The 21,254-nt window shown below is 44.5% G+C and overlaps 1 protein-coding gene across 6 annotated transcripts in view; it reads left to right on the top strand.

Annotated features, from left to right (window-relative positions):
- Positions 1 to 21,254, top strand: part of GRIP2 (glutamate receptor interacting protein 2) — a 314,019-nt gene that overhangs the window by 226,814 nt on the left and 65,951 nt on the right. The gene's annotated exons all lie outside the window — the stretch shown is intronic.

Here is a 21,254-nt window from a genome sequence, read left to right as displayed (position 1 = left end):
TACTGATGACTGACTCAATCCCCTCATCCAGATCATCAATAAAGATAGCATATGAAACAGTATCAGAAGTATTTCTGAAACTGAGATGTTACAAATTCATCTTCCAATTCCCCAGAACTGTTGCTCTGTCACAGACAGGAACTGAATGGTCATGATTTATTTATCACCATTACTGTGCTTAAGATCCAGGTTTCTGGATAGTTCTACTTCTTGTCTTTTAGCAGCTCACACACAGATGGTCACCTCCATTCTGGCATGACTCCTCTTTGTTTTGGTTGGTGTGTTGTTTGGTTTTTTTCTCAAGTTGAATATTGCATTCTGCTATTTGGCAGCCTTGTGATGTCTCACCCATCCTCCATAAGATCTTAAAGATACTGGATGATGACTTTAAGACTTCAGTGGCCAGATCTCTAAAGCTGTGTTGGCTGTGTTAAGAATAAATAAGATTATCTATGCAGTGAAAATAAGTTCTGTCTCTTTTCTAAAGGTGACCTATTCCACTAAAATTAGTTTTATAGCAGAAAAGAAAAGAATAGAATAGAATAGAATTGAATAAACCAGGTTGGAAGAGACCTTCAAGATCATCGTGTCCAAGCCATCATCCACCACCTGATCAACTAAACCATGCAACCAAGCACCCTAAGGACTAAAGTAGTTTCCTACAACTTATCATGGCCTATAGAAATGAGTTGTCTTTTTACTGCATTTTTCCTCTCACACAAGGAGATTACAGAAGTTTTCCTCTTAAAAGGTTGTGCTGATACACATCTCACTAGGACGTAGTTATTAGCAGCATCATGTTTTTCAATGCAAAGGCCAGGCAGCTGTAATGCAAATGTCACTCCATATTGTCTAGAGGCTTTCTCTCCTGCACTATCTGTTGGAGTCCACTTCCAGCCCAGACATTCACCTCCCTGCCAACCTCCTTAAGAAAACCTCATTACCACTGGGAGAAGTGCACTCTGGCTTTGAGTAACCCATAGCAGGGGACTGAATTTTTTTGTGGTATGTTAAATCTTGGGTTTGGCTTTATGTCCAGGTTCATTATTCTTGATAATATTATTTTCTTTTGTTAATCCATGTAAGCTCAAGATAACCAGACTGCTGAAGTGTTTGCATAGGTTAGGGCATGTAGGATTTTATTCATTTTGAAAACAGACTGTTGAATTTGATACCTGTACGTGCATGCCAATGTTTATTGCTCACGATGGTATCTACTTAACTCAGAGATGGAAAGCGTATGCAATTTTACCCAGAAGGTCAGAAAAAGGTGTTCAGCAACTTGCAGGGAAGGGTGCCTATGCTTTTGTGTTTAGGCACGAGTAGGTGTTGCAAACAAAAGAAACAATTAAAGCTAACAAGTAATAACAATCAGAAAGAGGTGTTGGCTCAGAACTGGAGGAGAGAAAGTAGAGCAAAAATAAATATTTAGCAGTGTTCATCGGTTGACAACTGAGTGCTACCAGGCCTAAGAACATTTAAGGCTCTTTTCAGCTGTCAGTTCAGCTACTGCATAATTTTTAGCATATGAGTAATCCCATCAGGGTATGCATGGTCTTAAGCCTTGATAGGATAGGACCCCCAGGTCATTGTATGGCTGTCTATTCAAGGTGGCAGAATACTGTTACAAGACAAGCGTGCTTAAGTGGGAGTTAGGAAATTCTGCTTCTGTGACAGCCTGACTGCCAGCCTGACTGCCAGCCTGACTGCCAGCCCGCTTCTGAGCTCTTAAAAATATTATTATTACTCTCTTCATAACAGGGAAAAAAACCCAAACATTTACTTACCAAGCCTGATGTTCTCAGCTGCCACACGTATTAATCTGTGGATTTACAAATCAGTCTGGCAATTTAAGAGACACACAAAATCACAGAGGATGAGGAGGAATTTTCCTCCTTCCATTCCCAACAATTGCCATCCCCACTGTTTTTTTTATTTTATTCAAGTGAAAGTAGTTTTTTTGGGTTTTTTTTTTCCTTTGCCTGTGTGTTTTTGTTCAAGGATCTGATAATTACATGCTTGGAGATGATGGCTTTTCAAAAGCATCTTTCCCAGCAATTTTCAACTGGAGATGTGGATAAAAATATCTCTCCCCCCCCCCCTTTTTTTTTATCAGAAATGTTTTCAGTAATGTGCAATTATGAGCTCTGCCTTCATTCAATTCATCCTGGAAGAATTTGCTTCACAGGGAAATTCGTTTCCTAGCTGTTGTAGATGCCAGCATAGTTGGCAGCTGCAGGTTTTCGTGGGGAGGAGAGGGGGGAAAAAGGCCCAGAAATGAAAATTGCTACAAAGTAAATTGGTCCCAACACCTGGAAACCATGAAAGGATAGCATATCATGCTTTTTTTGTTAAGTCATTGTTGAGCTGCTTTGCATGTCAGTCCCCAAATGGCCTTGTAAATTATTTAGTGCAGCTGAGAGATGAGGAGATGATCCCACTTAATTGTGTCTCACAACTTTATCTGCTTTTTATTGCACATGTTCATGTTAGGTGGAAGGGTTGTGGGTTTCCTTCTCAGCAGCACTCTAGCTTCCAATCTCAACATTTAATTAACACTAGCATGGTATAGCCTAGTGAAGCTGGAAGTTAGGAACTGGCTCAGGTTTGGGGAGAACAATGCTGGCATTAAGGTGAGAAGGGCTGTGGAACAGTTACAAAGAGAATAAATATGGTTTTGTCCTGAGAGGTAGGAATCTGTGCTGGTGAGAGGAAGATCTGGCTCCCTGCTGCCCTACCGTATGGATGAAAATTGAACTTGCAGCATCCTTCTGCTTCATTGCATCCTCTCCTTTTCCCAAAGGAGGGAGGTAGGTCCCTGATCTGGTGTCTGCTGTTGTTTTGGAGATCATGTGCCAAACTGCAGCTATTGAGCAAAATGACTGTGGTGACAGGTTGGACTTGATGATCCTCGAGGTCTCTTCCAACCTTAGTGATACTGTGACTTGCTTTATATCCCAAATAACTCTTCTCTACTAGCTTCTGTTTACTCCTCCAAGCCCTTTTGGTGCCAAGGGAGCCCACAGGTCCAACATACCTATCCCTTGGCCTATGGGAGCTCTCACTGCAGCAAGAGTGGAATGGCACAGCTCCAGGCAGCTGCTTTTCCTAGCCAAACAGCTGAGCTAAGTTATGGATATGCTTCACTGTCTTTGAGCAACCATGTGCACAGTGATGAAGGTCTGTACATATGATGGTCTGAATCAAACCTCTAACAGATCCCCACTGTGGTACTGCCACCCTTGGTAGAGCTGTCCCAGCAATAAATCTGCTTCTCCATGAGGTCTCAGTGGAGAATCCCACTCATCCCTTCTGTCAGCACAAGGGCTGGTCTGTATGGGGTCGTTACTGCAGTGGATGGCTCAGCCTGAAGTGTGAGGGATGTGGCTTGCTCCTGCCCAAGTGATTTATAGAGGATAATTTCTCGGTGGAATGCAGTGCTGTTTGGGTAGGATTCAACTCCTGGCATAAGATGAATGCACATGTTTTGCTAAAGTGTGGTGTTTTTGGTTTTTTTTTTTCCCCAATAGTCTAATGCATTTCCCATATAACCTGCTGTGTAAACAGATCGTGTACCTTCTTGCCATGAAATGCTGCTTGTGCTGCCAGGGTGCCTCCAACCTGCAGCCCAACAGGCCCCTGGGGATGTGAGGAGATCTCCAGGCAAATTCTCTACAGGTTCAGCCTCAGCTAACTGCTTTGCAGCTGCAATGAAGCTCTGCATGGGCATCAAGTATAAGTGAGGTAGGAAGGGACTAGATCCTGGGATACAGCCACAGGGATATGCCTGAAATTCAGGGAAATTGGTGGGAAGATACTCAGATACATACAGCCCAGGTGACTTGTAAACCTTGTGCCTGGGAAGTTAAAATCAGGGTGAAGTTGGAAGAGCTCTGAGGCAGAGAGTACATCACTCATGCCTCCCTGCTCTGCTCCAAACCCCAGTTTTCACTCTGGGATCTGTGGCTGTCTTGCCTGCCCCCTAAGAGAGGGAATAAGCATTGACCTTGCAGGAGCTGGAAATGAAAATGTTTTGGAAGCTGCGGCAGAGGTGAGAGAGCAAAGCTCCCCTGGCTTTCTCTGCTTTCTAAAAGTCCCTTTATCATTCAGCAGCTGACTGAAGCAGCACCGTGAGCTATACTAGGCAATTAGCTCCTAGCAGATTTATGTGACACTGCGTTTTATAAGCAAACAATCATGTGTGTTTAATCATTAAATGGATCTGCTGTGTCTACCATTCATGCAGCTGACCTCTCCTCTCTCACCTCCCTGTGCACCCACACAGCTCTCTTGCACCAGTACAGAGCCATAGACCTTCATGCATGTGCAAATCTGGTAGAAATGTATTACTTTGCAGCTGCCTTTGGTTCTGGCAGGCAGTAGCAAGAGGTAAGTACTTGGCAATATCTGCTCTCAGAAACATCCAGACTCCATCTAGAGGTTAGCATGGTGGGAAGGAGAGATGCCTAGTGCAGGGATGTTCTCCCTCCCCTAACCTGGAGGAGTCTTGGTGTGGTAAGGAGCTGGCCAGGTACCTGAACAGCAGCCTGCCAAGTGCATGCATGCATCCAGTGACTGCAGCGTTCTCCAGGCTTGATGAGGTTTGGAAAGTAGTCAGTTTTAGTGTTTGTAGTTAATTTTAGGTATACCTGCACACACTGCTCTTCCACACATCTATTACACACTCAACAGACCCTGCTGGCTTTAATTTTTATTAGCACAAGTGCCTTGTTGAATCAAAATTAAGTGGATATTTGGGAGGCATAATGTGAAGCATTGCACTTAATGGTCTGTGCTCCTCGATGGAGAAAAACTATCAGATGAGTCTGTGGTCTTCAGCTACACCTGAATCCTCTGAGTTCATGGCAACTTCCTATGCTCTGTGTGCTGTAAAACTCCCAGCTACATCCTTTCTTGTGTGTGTTGCATCTTTTCAGACACAAGCCCTTGCTCAGATACAAACATGTTGGCCCTCAGGTTGCAGTGTGTGGGGAGAAGGCAGGTCTGTGGGGTGTAGTTGGAGCTGCTCAGCTGAGGCCTCTTGGCTTCTGTCCTGTCTCATCCAGGCTGAACTTGAGCCCCCTCCCTTGTTCAAAGGAAGAGCAGGTGTCTGCCTAGGGCAATGCAAAAGCATTGTTTCCCCTGTCCTGGACATGGATTGGCCATGAACCCAGTCCCTCTGGCTTTTTGTGATGCTCAGTGGAACTCAGGCTCTCACCAAATAGCAAGTGCTGTTTTAACCAATGTCCCTGTTCCCCAGCCTGTGGCTTCTGCAGCTGCTACCTCCTCCTGGCTAATCCTTGGGCTGGGATGATTTTGGATTTTAAATCCAAAGGGTTTCAGATGGTGGCAAAGCTCTGCTTGTGGTGATTTGTTCTGATTTTCACCAGGAGTTTCCATGCCCTTTGGAGATTCCTGTGCTGGCTCTAGCTGAGACTGGGTTCTTCTGCCTGCTTTGTATCACCCGTGCAATGTGAAGCAACTGGAAGCCAGCACAATGATTTGCATGAAGGCAGCTACATAAACCAGCTGGAGTGCATTAATAACTCTGCTGGAGTGGGGTCTTATCCATCTTTCATACTAAACAGATGTTTACTTTCATCACTGTGGTGCTGTGCTGATTTTTGCACACCAGCCTGTTTGGATGATGGGATGTTGGCAGAGCCTGAAGCCAAGGCAAGGCTTGATGGGAAGCAAGAAGCAGGGCAAAACCAAAAGCAAGGCTTGTTGGGAGCAAGATTTAATGGACAGTTTGGGCAAATTTTTACCAGCTGGTTTGATGTGCTCAGACTGCACCAGTTCCAACATCAAATAACTTCAAGCTTTGAAACTTTCTTATTTCATCTTGTTGTCCAGTTAAATCCTGGCTCTTTGATTTCTCTTCTTCTCTCTCCCTCCTTTCATTTTAGGTGAGGCTCTTAAACTTTCTTTAGTCTTTTAACTAGAAGCTAATTCTGTTTCTCACACAGCTCCTGTGAATCTTCCTGACACAGTCAAGGATAAAAGCAGCCCAGCCATGTACATGGGCCATTGCATAATAGATGGTTTGTGTGTCAGAGTGTAAAATCTACATATGTTTAGATCAGGCACAAAGTGGGAATATCTGTATACATTCATATATGAAGACTTTTACCCCATGAATGAATAATCCAACTCCCACAATTTGGTATTTGCTTTTCTTTTTGAAGCATTGCTACTTAGCTAACTCTGGGAAGAGAATCACATTTGTGAGAATTAAGCCTTAGTATGTTTAGCAGAGCTTCATGGATAAGCTGGAAACAAGTCTAAATGGGGTGCTGGGAATCTTTCTTTTAAAATAGTTCATGCTGTCTGGAACTTTTGCTTTAGTTCTTGCCTCCCACTGGTTTTTTAAGCACTTTGCATCAGAATGCGGTGTAAGTTCAGGAGGAGGCACCTAATTTGCAACCTACTGCATTGAATGTCATCTCATAGGGTGCCATCTTCCAGCAGTTCTAGCTGTCTTCACAGAAGTCCTAAAAGGGGTTCCCAGACTTTGAGGGGGCTGCATTGTGAGCTGGAGACATCCAGCTGGGGGATCGGATCACTGGCAAGCCTGGCTGTGAGATACCTTTGTGCATTGACCCATGGGATGATGGAGAACACTAGTGAATGTATAGCTCTGTTCTTACAGGAAGGCTGGGGACTTGCTACGTCTGCTCTCTGCTGAACAGGTTGGTTTATTCTCTCCACTCAGTCACCAAAACCTCTGAGCGTTGTGCCAGCTCTGCCCTTGCTGTGGCTGGGGCTGAGCCCACACTTGGCTGCAAGCTATGGTGAGCCAGGGCTGCCCTGGTTCACCACACTGCTCTGATTTTTTCATAGCTCCTCTTGAAGTTGTAGCCTCGTTTGGATGGTAAGATCAGTGCAGTAGCAAATGAGGTCGTGGACAGCTTTGATATTTCTTTCTTGTAGTTTATTTGACTTCTTTACGGTAGTGCTGATGACATCCTTTAGGTTTCATATAAATCTATTTTCTTATTTCACCCCTTGATCCCTGGCTCCTGCTTTTATTAAATGTTAGTGCATTGAAGTGCATCTCTTCTGTTGCCTGACTTGCCTGGGTTTTTTTTTTGTTTCATTGGTTTTATTTTCTTGCAGTTTGCATGGATTTTCTTATTGCTGGTGGCACTGAGATTGATTTACCCCACACATGAGCCTGTATCGGTTTCAGCCACCTCTTGAACTGGCACAGCAAGTCTTCCAGATTTGATTTCCCATTTAATTTTCCAGGCCGTTTAGCTGAGGAAGAGCAGGCTTGTAATTGGGAGCATGGAGAAGGCACTAACCTGGACAAGTGGCAGGGTGACCTTCCTTGCAGCAGCCCTGCTGGGCTTCCCTTGACTAGCCCCTGTTAAATCGTGCTGGTGTAGGGGTTGCTCCTGTCAAACTGATGTTGCTTCTGGAGATCAGCGGGGAGGCAGGATGTAATTCACTGTAAGCAGAGGTTCCCCCTAACTCCTCCTCTAAGGAGTTATCTTTTCCAGAAGGTTTCTTTGGGATTGGCTTATCACTCCTGGTTGCTCTCCACATTGCATGCTGTACATTTAGAACAGGTACTAAGATTTTGTGTATGCTCTTGGGAGCACCTAATTTACTTGTGTAACATGGGCTTTCCTGGAAGTGGTATAGGAGTAAAACAAACAAGAAAGGGTATTACAGCTGTAGTGAGTCCCTGTGCAAAAAGGATTACCAGGCTGAGCAGTGGCATGGTGTCTTGTTGCCACCTTGTCTTCCATCTCTGCTGACTCCAAAGGGTTTTTCTCTTCCCTGCCTTCTACAAGAGACTTGCTCTTGGCTATTTCCCCACTGAACTGGCAGAATTTACCCAGCTGTGTCAAGGCCCAGAAGGAAAAACTGTTGTCTCAGTGCACTTATTTATAAACTCAGGGATATCCAATGATAGTTTTTATTACTCCCACTTCTATTTCAAAGCTCATGCCCTGTCTTTTTGCTTCCCATCATTGTATGGAGGAGAGGCTGAGGGAGCTGGGATTGCTTAGCCTGGAGAAGAGGAGGCTCAGGGTAGACCTTATTGCTCTCTACAACTACCTGAAGGGAGGTTGAAGACAGGCAGGAGCTGGGCTTTTCTCCCAGGCAACCAGCACCAGAACAAGAGGACACAGTCTCAAGCTGCACCAGGGGAGGTTCAGACTGGATGTTAGGAGGAAATTCTACACAGAGAGAGTGATTTGCCATTGGAATGTGCTGCCCAGGGAGGTGGTGGAGTCACCATCACTGGAGGTGTTTAGGAGGAGCCTTGATGTGATGCTTGGTTGCATGGTTTAGTTGATTAAGTAGTGTTGGATGATAGGTTGGATGCAATGATCTTGATGGTCTCTTCCAACCTGGTCTGTTCTGTTCTGTTCTGTTCTATTCTGTTCTGTTTTATGTGCTGGGCAGTGTGTATCCATCTGTTTGAAGCTGAGAACCTTGCAACAGAAAAAGATAACTCCAAGAACCTGGGCACTCATTGCTTTTTGGCTCTGCTGCAGGAATATTGATGTACCCTCCTGCTTCATTTCAGGTGGGACCTCAAGCTTTGAGCTGGCCAGAATCACTGAAGAGTCTTCTTATGGACAAAAATGACCTTTTCACTGAGCTGTGGATTTATTTATTTATTATTTTCCCCCCAGCCACCTTCAGCCTAAATGGTTCCTTCACTTTTTGTTTGTTTGTTTGTTTAAAGCCTGGGTTGTTTTCAACCCAAAGGAGCCATTCAAAATCTGGTCTCATGTCCTGCATAATACAAGTCAAAATGCTTAGCCCAATTACTGTGAACCATGCTCTAAATCCCCTAAGGTATACTCAATGGTTTTTAGAAAGATGCCCATCCATCGTACCAAGGCACCCTGGAACACGGTGTCTGGGAGCTTAGTTCCCCTCATTCCATGGAAAAAGAGGACATGTACACATTCCAACACCTAGGGTGAATCTCTGTCTTTCTTTCCCAAGTCCTGTCACTCCACCTCTCCACTGTAGAGCTATGTCCTCACCTGCCATACATGTGCACCAGGTCAGCTTGCTTGCTTTCCTTGCCTTCAACACAGCACTGCCTTGTGCTTCTTAAGCTCCTCCCTGGGAAAGTAACAGCCTCTTGATTTGACAATTCTCTTATTAGATCTTGGAGGATGGAAGACAACAGGTGCCAGTTTTAAAGCAAAGATCATGGGGACCAAAATGGAGTTTGTAAAAGGCAAATTATGTCAAAGAATATATTAGCACTGCAGCAAACCGATCTTGGGAAGTTCTGAATTCCACCTGTTCTGCTGTCCCCAAGCTGTTGATTGGGCTGCATGTTCACAGCCAGGTAGCACACAAAGGTGCTCATTTTTTTTGCATGGCCAGTGGCTCCTGAGTCCTGTCTCTCAATCTTCTCCTCCCAGGTCCTTCTGTGAGTCTAAAAACAAAAACAAAAAAGGCAAAATATTTGGTAATATCCATCCCTGGGGGTGTTCAAGAGGGGATTGGATGTGGCACTTGGTGCCATGGCTTAGTAGTCATGAGGTCTTGGGTGACAGGTTGGACTTGATGATCTTTGAGGTCTTTTCCAACCTTATTGATTCTATGACTCTTTTGTTCTTGCTTCTCTCTACTGATATTGCAAAACTAAAAGCTTTAGCCTGCTTGTGTGTACCTATTGATAAACCTTCCCAGCAGGGAGGCAGCTTAGTGATTAAGCCCTGTGCAGTGAGAGCAGTCATAATGGTTTTTGCTGAAACTAAACTTGGTTTTGAGTTTTGACTAACTGCAGTGCTTTTCAATAAGCAGGCAAGAGTGACTGCTAGGCTTAGGTGGCACCAGTTGAGAGTTAAGTCTAATAAAGTGACAGTAATGAATTTTATTTGATTGAAAGACTACAATAGAGCTGTCCTTTTATTACTGTTATTTGATTTCACTCCACAGTCACTTAGCTTGGCATTGGAGCTTGAAAAAGAAGGAAAGTCCCCAGGGTTTAGATTCAGCAGGCTGTGTTTCTTATCCATCTTCATATACAAGAAAAAGTTTGGAAGCTTACATGGAGTTAATCAGGGGAATTGTATTCCCTTGCCAGCTAGGATTTACTGCTGCCTGCTGCATAAATTAATAAACCTAGTTATATCTAGAGATGCATTCTTCCCTAGGATTGTGTTGGACTTTTTGGGGGCATTTCTCATGATATTACAATTGCATGCTGGAATAACTTTCATGAAGGATCAGTTTGAAAATGTATCTTATTCCTCTTTAATTTTTACTCTTGAAAGGTAGTCTCTTTAGCTAACACAATCAGTATATTAACAATATTTCATCTTCCTAGCTTATTGTTGGACTTTGCCCCGTACAATCCAACTGCTTAATAAGAGAAATTGCCAGATTGACTGGAAAATGTAACTTTAATTACATCATTTCAGGCACTAGAACCATTGAGAAATAATAATCTAATTGAGTTGCTTTCTGCACTATTCCTGTCCTCCCTGCACAGAATTGCCACATATAATGGGGGTGTGTGACTCTGTGGAAATGTGACTGGAGAGGGGAGGTCAGGAGCCGCATCAGTTCCCCTGCCACTGGGTCATTCATAAATCTAAACTGATGAAGCTGTGTGAAAGTGCCTGGGAGGGAGAGGCCCTGGGGGAAGGGAATCCTTTCTCTATTTTTTTTTTTTCTTTAGAAATTCACATCTTGCTGTGAAATGCTTAAGAAATGCAAACTAGAGAGAGCAACAAAGCTGGTGAGGGGTTTGGTGAGGAGAGGATGAGGGAGCTGGGATTGCTTAGCCTGGAGAAGAGGAGGCTCAGGGTAGACCTTATTGCTGTCTACAACTACCTGAAGGGAGGTTGTAGGCAGGTAGGGGCTGGTCTCTTCTCCCAGGCAACCAGCACCAGAACAAGAGGACACAGTCTCAAGCTGTGCCAGGGGAGATTTAGACTGAATGTTAGGAATAAGTTCTTCATAGAGAGAGTGATTGGCCATTGGAATGGGCTGCCCAGGGAGGTGGTGGATTCACCATCACTGGAGGTGTTTAGGAGGAGACTTGATGGGGTGCTTGGTGCCATGGTTTAGTTGATTAGATGGTGTTGGATGGTGGGTTGGACGTAATAATCTCGAAGGTCTCTTCCAACCTGGTCTGGTCTGGTCTGGTCTGGTCTATTCTATTCTATTCTATTCACCTTTTTGGCAGGTACTTTTTTAGAGGAGTCTTTGATAAAAAATGAAGATGTTTGTGTTTTGTTTGTGACAAACTATCCATGCTAAAGACCCAGCCTATGCCTTCAAGAAGCTCTTAACAAGACCAACAATGCACAAAATATATCCTCACCAGAATGGGGAAAGATTTCTTCTGGATATTTTTCAATTAAATAAAGAAAAGAAATCACAGACTGCTTCAAAAGGACAACATAAGCTCCTCTGTGAGCAAAAGAACACTTGTTTTCAACAATTTTGCATCAAGTATCCCTTGTTCTCATCCCTGCCATGCAGAGGAAAATGAATGGTGAAGTTGGTCTAGAGCTGGTTTGCAGAGTAACACTTTGCTTTGCTGAGAGCAATGATTTGGGACTTTAATACTCAAAACACAATTTTAATGAAAGTTCCAGGACTATCATTCTCCTTCAGGCCGTTCTCTCTCTCTCCCCTGTGTTGATGGATATTGGCCATTGGGTTCCAGAGGTGTGAAAGGACAGGAGATGGATAGATACACAGATCACATGTGAACCTGATTTTCACAGAAAACCAAGCAAAAAGAAAATGATGCTGGGTTTAATAAAAAAAATGATAGTAACTTTTCCAAGTATTTTTCTTCCATCTCTCAGTACAGCTTGAGTGGAAATTAAGAACTTCTTCCAGGTCATATATCACACACTCCCTCAGAAGCACTGATTAGATAAAGTTACTCTGCCCTGGCTTCCAAAGCAATGGCAGGTGACAGAAAATGCACTGTAGCAGTGTGTGAAGACAACACCCACCTCTGGTGTGTAAACCCCATGACTTGAACAGCAGGTTCACTGCAGGTTGTTAAATACTGTCCTTTTTGTTTCTTCTCCCTTTATGCTTTTTTATGGAATGCTGTGTACTTGCAGAAAGTACAAAGAGTACCTGAGTTTGGCATTGTAAGCTGAGCCCAGCATTCATACTTATCAGAAGGGACTTGGATCAGTCCTTGGGAGGTGTTTAATATCCTGTGATAGCTGATGTGAGTGAAATCTTTCCAAAGCTTGGCTTGTCTGCAGATCCAACTTAAATGAGCTTTGTGCACACACATAAAAGTATATCATCTACTTGTTTGCTAACTGCTGAAACTCTCCTCACTTCTCTGTGAAAGCAGGAGGTCTTTTTTTCATCAGTGTTACAGATCTGCTGAGGGTTTGCAGGAGGGAAGAAATATGCTCTGGTATCTCTTGGAAGCCAGCTTGCTCGGTAACAGAGATGTATTCTGGCTCATGTCTTGGTCTCGTAAAGGTTACTGCTATGCAAATAACTATCTACATAATTTCTGGCTGAAATTATGGTTGCCTGAAACATATTGTTCCTTTAAAAAGTGATTTTGTTTTCTTATTAAAAAGAAAAAAGTAGAAGAACAAAGCATGGAGTTTTCTGCTGAACAATAGGCTATTTTATCTTTTATAGATCTGTTTCCTGTGAATAAAGCAGCAGGTGGTTATGAAATTATACATGCCTTGGAAGGGTTAGTAGATAAATGAATACAGGCTTTGAAAGAAAAGAAGGGGAGATGTGGAGGGTGTGGGGAGATGAATTTCATGCTGTGTGTTTCAGTGAGAGGAAATAAAGAAGTAGATCTTCCTTTTGGAATAGCCTTGACATTTAGACAAGTTCTTGATGGCTCATATGCCAGGACCAATGACTGCACAAATTGGTGGAGGAGATACCACACAACATCTGACATTACAAGAAGCTGCAGCTGGTGGAACGTGTTCCCAGCCTGGGGAAGGGAGTGCAGCATCATTGCACAGGTACTGGCAGCAGGTTGATAATGCTCCTGGAATTTTATTATCTTTTTTCCTCAGCAAAGTAGCTGAGAAAATGGGAGAAAGTTCAGTTGTTGTCTTTAGGGCAAGGACTTTGTTCCAGCAAGCACAGTTATTGTGCAGCATGGCTGTCCTCTCTGGCTGTGCTCTCAGAAAATTTGTGTTAAGAGAAGCTGAAGAGAAAACATTTCCCCAAGCCCTCAACTGTCTTCTGTGTAACTCATGAATATGTGCTGTGAGGGGGAGGGCTGTTGCCTGTAAAGTGAAAACTGTGAGGCTCTTCTTTGCAACAAGTACTTGTACCACAAATTTGTTGGTATCTGAATGTATGAGATTAGGGAGGGGCTGCTCTCAAAATAACTTGGGCAATTCCAGTCTGAGTTTACTGGTAAGGGGAAATTATCTTCTAAAAATCTTCAGGGTGCAAAAGAGAAGAGAAGCATTTCAAAGCCGTGCCTGTGTCTGAGTGGCTCCTGTGAGAGCGTGAGAGAATCTTCTTGAGGGTGCCCTGTGCTGACAGAGGAGGCAATGAGATCTGTGATGGCCTCTTGGATTTTCACCCACATGCTTACAAATCTCCCCCTGCATCACCTGGAGGATAGGACAGAAAACACTGTGCCTTCTAAGAGTTTTGTTTTGGTTTTGGTTTTTATTTGCCTTGGTTTTTTGGGTTTGTGTTTTTTGATGCAGTAAGCAAAGCAGGTGGTGTCATGACAATGGAATTATGCTGCAGAATCCCATAGCAAAAGTAACATTTTTCTTCTTGTTTTTGAGCCCTTCACAGGAGCATGGGCTGTCCTCCCTAAAGATTTAGTGTCTTTGTTGCTGTGTGCTTGGGCCAGTTTTATGTAAGGCAGGACCATGAACTCTCTAGCTTAACTTTTTTGCGGTGTTCTGTAAAAAACAGCCTGGAGATTATTAGCACACGCTTTCCATCTGTTTGTTTGGGCCCTGTTTGTTTATTTTCTTTCACTGTTTTGACAGAGAGATGGAGCAATGCATTTCTGGAGATGGGAAAAGAACCGAACAGCTGTATTTGCCTTAATAAACTCATGTACAAATTTTCCAAGAGCCTAAGGAGCTCTGGATTTAGTTGAGTAGAATAAAATTCAAGTATCCTGCTGATGAAGACTTGAGGAAGGTGGGATCATTCATGAAAACAGTTTCTTGCCTGCAGTGGTGATGTGGGAGGAGCTCTTGAGCCACAGTGGGCTCTGTAATTAAGTAGCTCCAGGAAATCATGCAATCTGTAACAGTATTCAGAATGGGCTGTCCTAGCCTATCTAGATCTTCTTGTCTTTTGTGTTGAAGGCTAAGTGCTTTGAAGATGGGAGACCACAACTGTGCTGCGCTCATGTTGAGCTGACCTCATCTCTGACCTGCTGCAGAGATGCTAAAATAACCCACACTGCCCTTTGGGGGACATCCCAGGGGGTTCGTTGTGTATGGCCTCACAATTAATCCCATACCTGTTAGTGGTGCATAAAATGCCACAGGGTGTGATGCTGTGAGGAGTGCCAGCCTGAGCAGAGGTGGGAAGGATTGTGCTCCTCTCCTCTAGCAATGTTACAGCCCCTGGCCAGGCTCTAGTGGAGGCTATGTAATTTGTGAGCTAACTAACAATGTGAAATTCAGAATGGGTATGTGTGGATGTATCTTTTTTTCTCTCCCTTCCTTCTAGCAATATGATGACTTTTTTAAGCTGATGAGATACTTCCAGATACAGATAGATGACTACAGTCAGTTTTTGAACTACATGTCTGAATCTTCAGGCACTCAGAAATCTTGGGCCTTCAAGACTAGCTCCCAGGCAGCTGCAGCTGGGATCGTCACTAGCTGCATGACCCATTCAGGTACCCCTGACTGCTCTTTACCTGACTGCACATAAATGACTCCCTTGACTTACAGAAATAATTCTCCTCAAAATGGATCAAATCACACTTAAGTTTTAGTCATTTGGGTTCCTGCTTCCAACCTTGTGCTTTTATTCCAGCAAAACATACTGGCTGGTGTTACCATGAACAGCTTTTGGTTCTTAACACTGTTTTCAGCGTTCATTTCTCTAAACAAGGAGTGTAATTACCCTGTGGCAAAGTAACTGTCTCCAACTGTCTTTTTTCCATTAAACAAATGGGAGGTTTTACCTCTTGGTCTTCCCACAAGATTAATGCACTTTCTCTGCGGGAACTGTCTTAAAGCAATCCAGGAATCTGAACGACTTGCAGACTGCAAGCCTAATTGTCACAGAATGTTATTTAGCCAATGATGATTTTCATTAAGAGGTGATCTCTGTTAATAACATAGACTAATAACTCTTCTAAATGTAGAAAACCTTCCCCTTCCCCCCTGCAGGCAGGATAATGAACTCCTAAATCAGTGCTCTTCCTGAGAAAGCTTATTTCCCCTTCCCCCATTTTAAAAGAGGTTGGTTTGAGAACTAACTGTTGTCAGGAATCCTGTTCTCACATCACATTAGGAATGTTAGCTGTGTAAAGCTGTGGTGTTATTGGTTTTGTGGCTGGCTGTTACAGAGCTGGGATTTGGCCCAGGATATCTCCACTTGCTTTGTGAAAGTGTGGGGCTAATGGGGTTATGTCAGAAAGATGGCAAGTCAGCCTTGATGAGGGGTCACTGACTCAGCTGACAAATAGGTCTAACTATTCTGGAAGCCCAGAGGTCCCTGTCTTAGAGAATCTGTGGTTGTCCTAGGAGTTAGGGCTGATTTATACTGACCTCTGAAAATCAGCCAGCTGGCTGCTAGATGGTTAATGGGCAAGCAAGCATCTTGGTTAGAGGGGAGACTCCTGTTTGTACCTTCAATCAGAAAGCAAAAGTGAGGAGGCAAATTCAACCTTACTATTAGATGTCAGAGAATCCACATCAGATACAGACATGGAAAACTGGGGAATCAAGTTCTACTGCTCATGGAGCAACTTGTGTTTTCCATCAGTGCCCTAGATCTAAATCCAAAACCCCAACGTAACTCAGTGCAAAAATGCTAATTGAGTTGGTGGCTGTTAGGGCAGCCCCTAGGGCCAGGTAGGCAGGGAGGCCATTGCACAGATCCATTTCTCCCCATGCTCCCAGTTCATTTGGTTCATTCCTTTTCTGTTTATTCCCCTCTCCTTATTTGTCTTCCCTAAAGCAGTAGGTAGAAGTAGATAATCCCCTGAACACTGTGGTGAAGGAGCCAGGAGAAGTGGTGGTGCTGGTGTCAGAGCAGGTGACAGGATGTTTTCATCTCCCTGTGGCCAGTGCTGGAGCTGAGGTGCCAAATGGGATATGTGAAGCAAGCAGCAGAGCTCCAGCTGTACAGTCCCATGCTGATTAATCACTGAGAGACTCATCTCTGGGCAGCTCTTCCTCTGCCTGCTGCTGCCAGCACCTCTCCAGTACCTCAGTTATGATCTGGGGAGGGAGGAGAGAATGGCTGCACCTTGCATCTGGGGAGCCTTGCTTTCCCTGGTGATGCATTCAGTGAAAGCTGCTGGAAAACACCACATTTTGCTGACCTCTTACCCCATCTCATCCTCCTTGGGAAACCCACTTTCCATGCTGCCTGTTTGGGAGCTGGTGCCTCTAGTGGGAATCTTTAGTTCCTGGACTGTCATGCCTGGAAACATGGATGCTATGGCACAGTCTCAAACAGGGACAGCATAAAACATTGCAATGCACTGGCTGGAGGTGACACATTGTGCTAGAATTACTAAAGTGCCCTTGACTGTGGGCCCTGCTGAGAGCTGCCATTAACAGTCAGTCAGCAAGGTGGGATACAGGAGTTTGCCCTCACCTTCCCTTCTTCCTGCTCCTGGAAATTTATCTAAAGAAAGGAGATCTTTTCCCTACTCCTTCATATGTCCGGTTTGGTTTTGAGGAAATGAGATGGGATTGTCTTCTCTGTTGTCACTGCATGAGATGTGTACTACTGTAAAACACTGCTGCTGCAGAGAAGGAGGCCTCAGTGGGCAGGGAGATGGAGCTCTTCTCCCCATAAGTGTTAGTAAGACATTGAAATAGCAAAAACTTACGGAACTTTTCTATAGCCATAGGTTCCCATGGGCTTAGTATATGGAAAGTTTTGTGCTCTTGGTTTTATTGAGGGTCCTGTGTACTTAGTAAGATTTGCTGAAAGATCTAGTCCCAGCATTAATCCCACTGCTTGAAAGTCCCCAATTACACAGTTATTTTCTTTTGAGCCTGTTGGTGCCAGAGAAAAACCTTCAAAAACGCCCCTCTAAAGGCTTCAACAACTGATTGCTTGGAAAAAATAAATATAGAAATAATTTTAAAAGTAATTTTCCTAATTTTAGGGAGGAGAGAGAGATTCATACATTTTCAGTGCTTGGGCCAACTGAGCAATCAGGCTCGCCTCTGAATCCGTGCTGTACTAGGCAGGGGAAGTGAGTAAGAGCACAAAGACAAGGAATAGAATAGAATAGAATAGACCAGGTTTGAAGAGACCTTTGAGACCATCAAGTCCAACCCATTATCCAACCCACCTAATCAACTAAACCATGGCACCAAGCACCCTATCAAGTCTCCTCCTAAACACCTCCAATGACGGTGACTCCACCATCTCCCCAGGCAGCCCATTCCAATGGGCAATCACTCTCTCTGTGTAGAATTTCTTCCTAACCTCCAGCCTAAACCTCCTCTGGCACAGCTTGAGACTGTGTCCTCTTGTTCTGGTGCTGGTTGCCTGGGAGAAGAGACCAACCTCTGCCTGTTTACAACCTCCCTTCAGGTAGTTGTAGACAGCAATAAGGTCTCCCCTGAACCTCCTCTTCTCCAGGCTAAGCAACCCCAGCTCCCTCACTCTCTCCTCATAGGGCTTGTGTTCCAAACTGCTCACCAACTTTGTTGCCCTTCTCTGGACGCATTCCAGCAAGCCAACATCTTTCCTAAACTGAGGGGCCCAGAACTGGACACAGCAAGCAAAAAAAAAACCCAAACCAACAACCCACAAAGTACCTGCATGTCCCACCTCCCCCCCTCCCCAGTAAGAAAACAGCTCAGAAAAAGTGACTCCATTAATACCAGCTTGAGTGGCAGAGCTGGGAATGGGCTGCAAATGAACAAAGAGCGGCGCGGCAGGGATGCTAATGCAAGCAAATGCCAATTCACACTTCGGCAGGCGGCGGGCGGCAGCTTCCTTTCCTCTTCAAACATTTTAGCCAGATAATGAGCAAAAAAAAAAACAACAAACTTTTTTTTTTATTATTATTTGCATAATCAAGCGGGTTTGGAAAGGAGCAGCCATAGAGGAAGGGGAGCTGCGATGCTAATTACTTGCTGGCTGATAAGGCTGTTGTTGGAGCAGCGTGAAGCCGTGTGCGGGAGGGGGGGTGTCATGGCTAATTGCCGGCAGCGGCTGGAGCTTGGGTCGCTGCTCTTGGACCTTTGGCTGGTGGTGGAAGCTGTTGTTAATGCATGGGCGACCTGGTTGCTTTCTGAAATGGAAGCCAAGGCACTTTCGCAACAGCTGTTGAGATAGGGAGGGTAACTGTTAGCAGATTGGGGTTTCATATCTGTAATGATTGGGGTTGCGGTGGGGAAATGAAGCACAGAAGGGTGCTGGTGGCTGTCTGGTCCAGGGCAGCGTGTTTATATGAAGCAGATGGTTGACTGCTTTACTGTGCCAGCAGATTATGGAGTTGGCTTCAAGCCATCTTGTGTGGTTTCCCAGGAATGCAGGGATCCCGTCTGCAGCAGAATGTTGCTGCCTTGAGCACGTTACCTGGGATCAGAGCTGGTGGTAAACTTCATGTGGAAGGCAGCTGCATGCTGGGGTGGTCCTCACTATCTGCAGTGTCCAGTGTGACTGAAAGCACGTTGATGCTCCAGTGGCATTGAGAGAGGCTCTAGCCCTGGGTGTCCCAGTATGCCTTTGGCAGGCTTCCCTCCAGTACTGAAAATGCAATCTTAGTATATACTGAGTATCCCAAGCTGCTGTTTTGGGGTTCCCTTTCCAACATGTTGCTGCACTTGAGAAAGAAATAAAGGGAAGTTGTGGCTGCTGGGGCAGGGGTAGATGGATTGGCACTGTCTTGCTGCTCCTCTGGGAAACACCACCTTGATTTATACTCCCAAACCATCCATGGAGTGACAGCATACTAGGAAAAGCCTGCTGGAGAGAGAAATTAAGACAAACATGGCCAACAGTGGCAGAGATTGAAAGCTCTGAGTCTTTATCACTACCCAGCAGCTAATGAAGAAAAGATGGCATGGGGCATTCCTGCTTTTACTTTATTTTTTTGAATTGGATGCTGGTGCTAAACTGTCCCAAGTAAATTAAGCTTTTTTTTTCCCCCTGGAGTCATTAAGCCCAGATTAACTTTGACTGTGGCCTCTCCATTACCCAAAGAACTATTGCTGTTAAAAATGCAAATTTAATTTTCAAGTCTTCTCCTCTTAGAGATGATGCCAGGCTGTGCCAACACCTACCTGAACTCAATGGCTTGTCTTGGTGCTTGTTATAGTTCTCTAGCCAAGTGCTACTCCTTTCATGGCCAGTATTAGAATCATAGAATCAACCAGGTTGGAAAAGACCTCAAAGATCATCAAGTCCAACCTGTCAGCCAACACTTCATGACTACTAGACCATGCCACCAAGTGCCATGTCCAATCCCCTCCTGAACACCTCCAGGGATGGTGACTCTACCACCTCCCTGGGCAACACATTCCAATGGCTAATGACTCTCAGTGAAGAACTTTCTCCTCACCTCAAGTCTAAACTTCCCCTGGCACAGCTTGAGACTGTGTTCTCTTGTTCTGGTGCTGGTTGCCTGGGAGAAGAGACCAACCCCCTCCTGGCTACAACCACCCTTCAGGTAGTTGCAGAGAGCAATAAGGTCTCCCCTGAGCCTCCTCTTCTCCAGGCTAAACAATCCCAGCTCCTTCAGCCAGGATTTGGGTAGTGTTGCAAGGTCTCCACAGTCAGGGCAGTGCTGTTTTGCTGTTTTATTCTGTTTGTCCTTTCCTTAATTTTTGAAAGCCAGAATTTCATTCCTCTGCTTCACAAATGCTTGGGTATCAAGGTTCAATGTGTTTTGATAGCAATGGCTTTGGATAGCTTGGTATCATTCTAGTATCATAGTATAAGTCAGGGTTGGAAGGGACCACAAGGATCATCTAGTTCCAACCCACCTGCCATGGGCAGGGACACCTCACCCTACATCAGGCTGGCCAGAGCCTCATCCAGCCTGGTCTTAAACACCTCCAGGGACAGGGCCTCAACCACCTCCCTGGTCAACCCATTCCAGGGCTTCACCACTCTCATGGTGAAGAACTTCCTCCTTATGTCCAGCCTGAATCTCCCCACCTCCAGCTTCATTCCATTCCCCCTAGTCCTATCACTACCTGATATCCTGAGAAGTCCTTCCCCAGCCTTCCTGTAGGCCCCCTTCAGATACTGGAAGGCCACAATTAGGTCACCTCAGAGCCTTCTCTTCTGCAGACTGAACAGCCCCAACTCCTTCAGTCTGTCCTCATAGGAGAGGTGCTTGGTGATGGTCTACAGCCAAGTACTGGTTCTTGCTTCATTAGAAATCTTTGGTTTAGTGGTGATGGAAAAGCATTCAAAATGACACAGGAGAGGGGTCCAGGATCTGGATAGGTACACTGGCCCTCTATGAGATGCAAAGCTAAATGCTGTTTATTTTTCAGCTGAAACTTTTTACGTTTGAAAGCACAGATTCGAGTCAGCCAAAACTTTTCAAGGAGTTTTGTCAGCTTGTGAAGCTTCTTCAGCTGGGCAACAAGAATTAAAACTGCATTATTTTATTTATTTTCTTTTTCAGAAATGACTTTAGGCAGAGGCTTATTTCCTTTTGCTTGTTAAAAAATGCTCAAGCCTTTGAACAAAATCCCCCTCCCAGTTGTTATGTGTACCTGATCTGATTCAGTTCACACCATTGCTTTTCTCTTTTGTGGGGAAAGTGGGCCACCAGCAAACTGAACACTGGTTTTGCTTTCTCTGTGCACAAACCGCTGTCTGGAGTGGGGCTGAACAAAAGTTGTATGCAGTGAATGTAACTTAATTAGAAGTTACTTTAGGGGGGGCAGACAGGAATAAATGGATAAGGTTCTCAGTAACCCATACTTATAATTCATCTACAACTTCTAAACCTTCCCAGCTATTGAAAAATTGGGAAGAGTGATCCAGGAACAGGGTTGCTGAGCATGGGATTTATTTGCTACTGTGTGGTTGCTGGAAATTATTTATTGGAAAAAGTGCCAGATTTTTAGGAAATGCCATAAAAGTAGACAGCT

Source organism: Melanerpes formicivorus, unplaced genomic scaffold (assembly GCF_026170545.1).
Source record: "Melanerpes formicivorus ecotype bairdi unplaced genomic scaffold, bMelFor1.0.p_v2 SCAF_28, whole genome shotgun sequence".
Lineage (NCBI taxonomy): Eukaryota > Metazoa > Chordata > Aves > Piciformes > Picidae > Melanerpes > Melanerpes formicivorus.
This window is presented reverse-complemented; position numbering and strand designations above follow the sequence as displayed.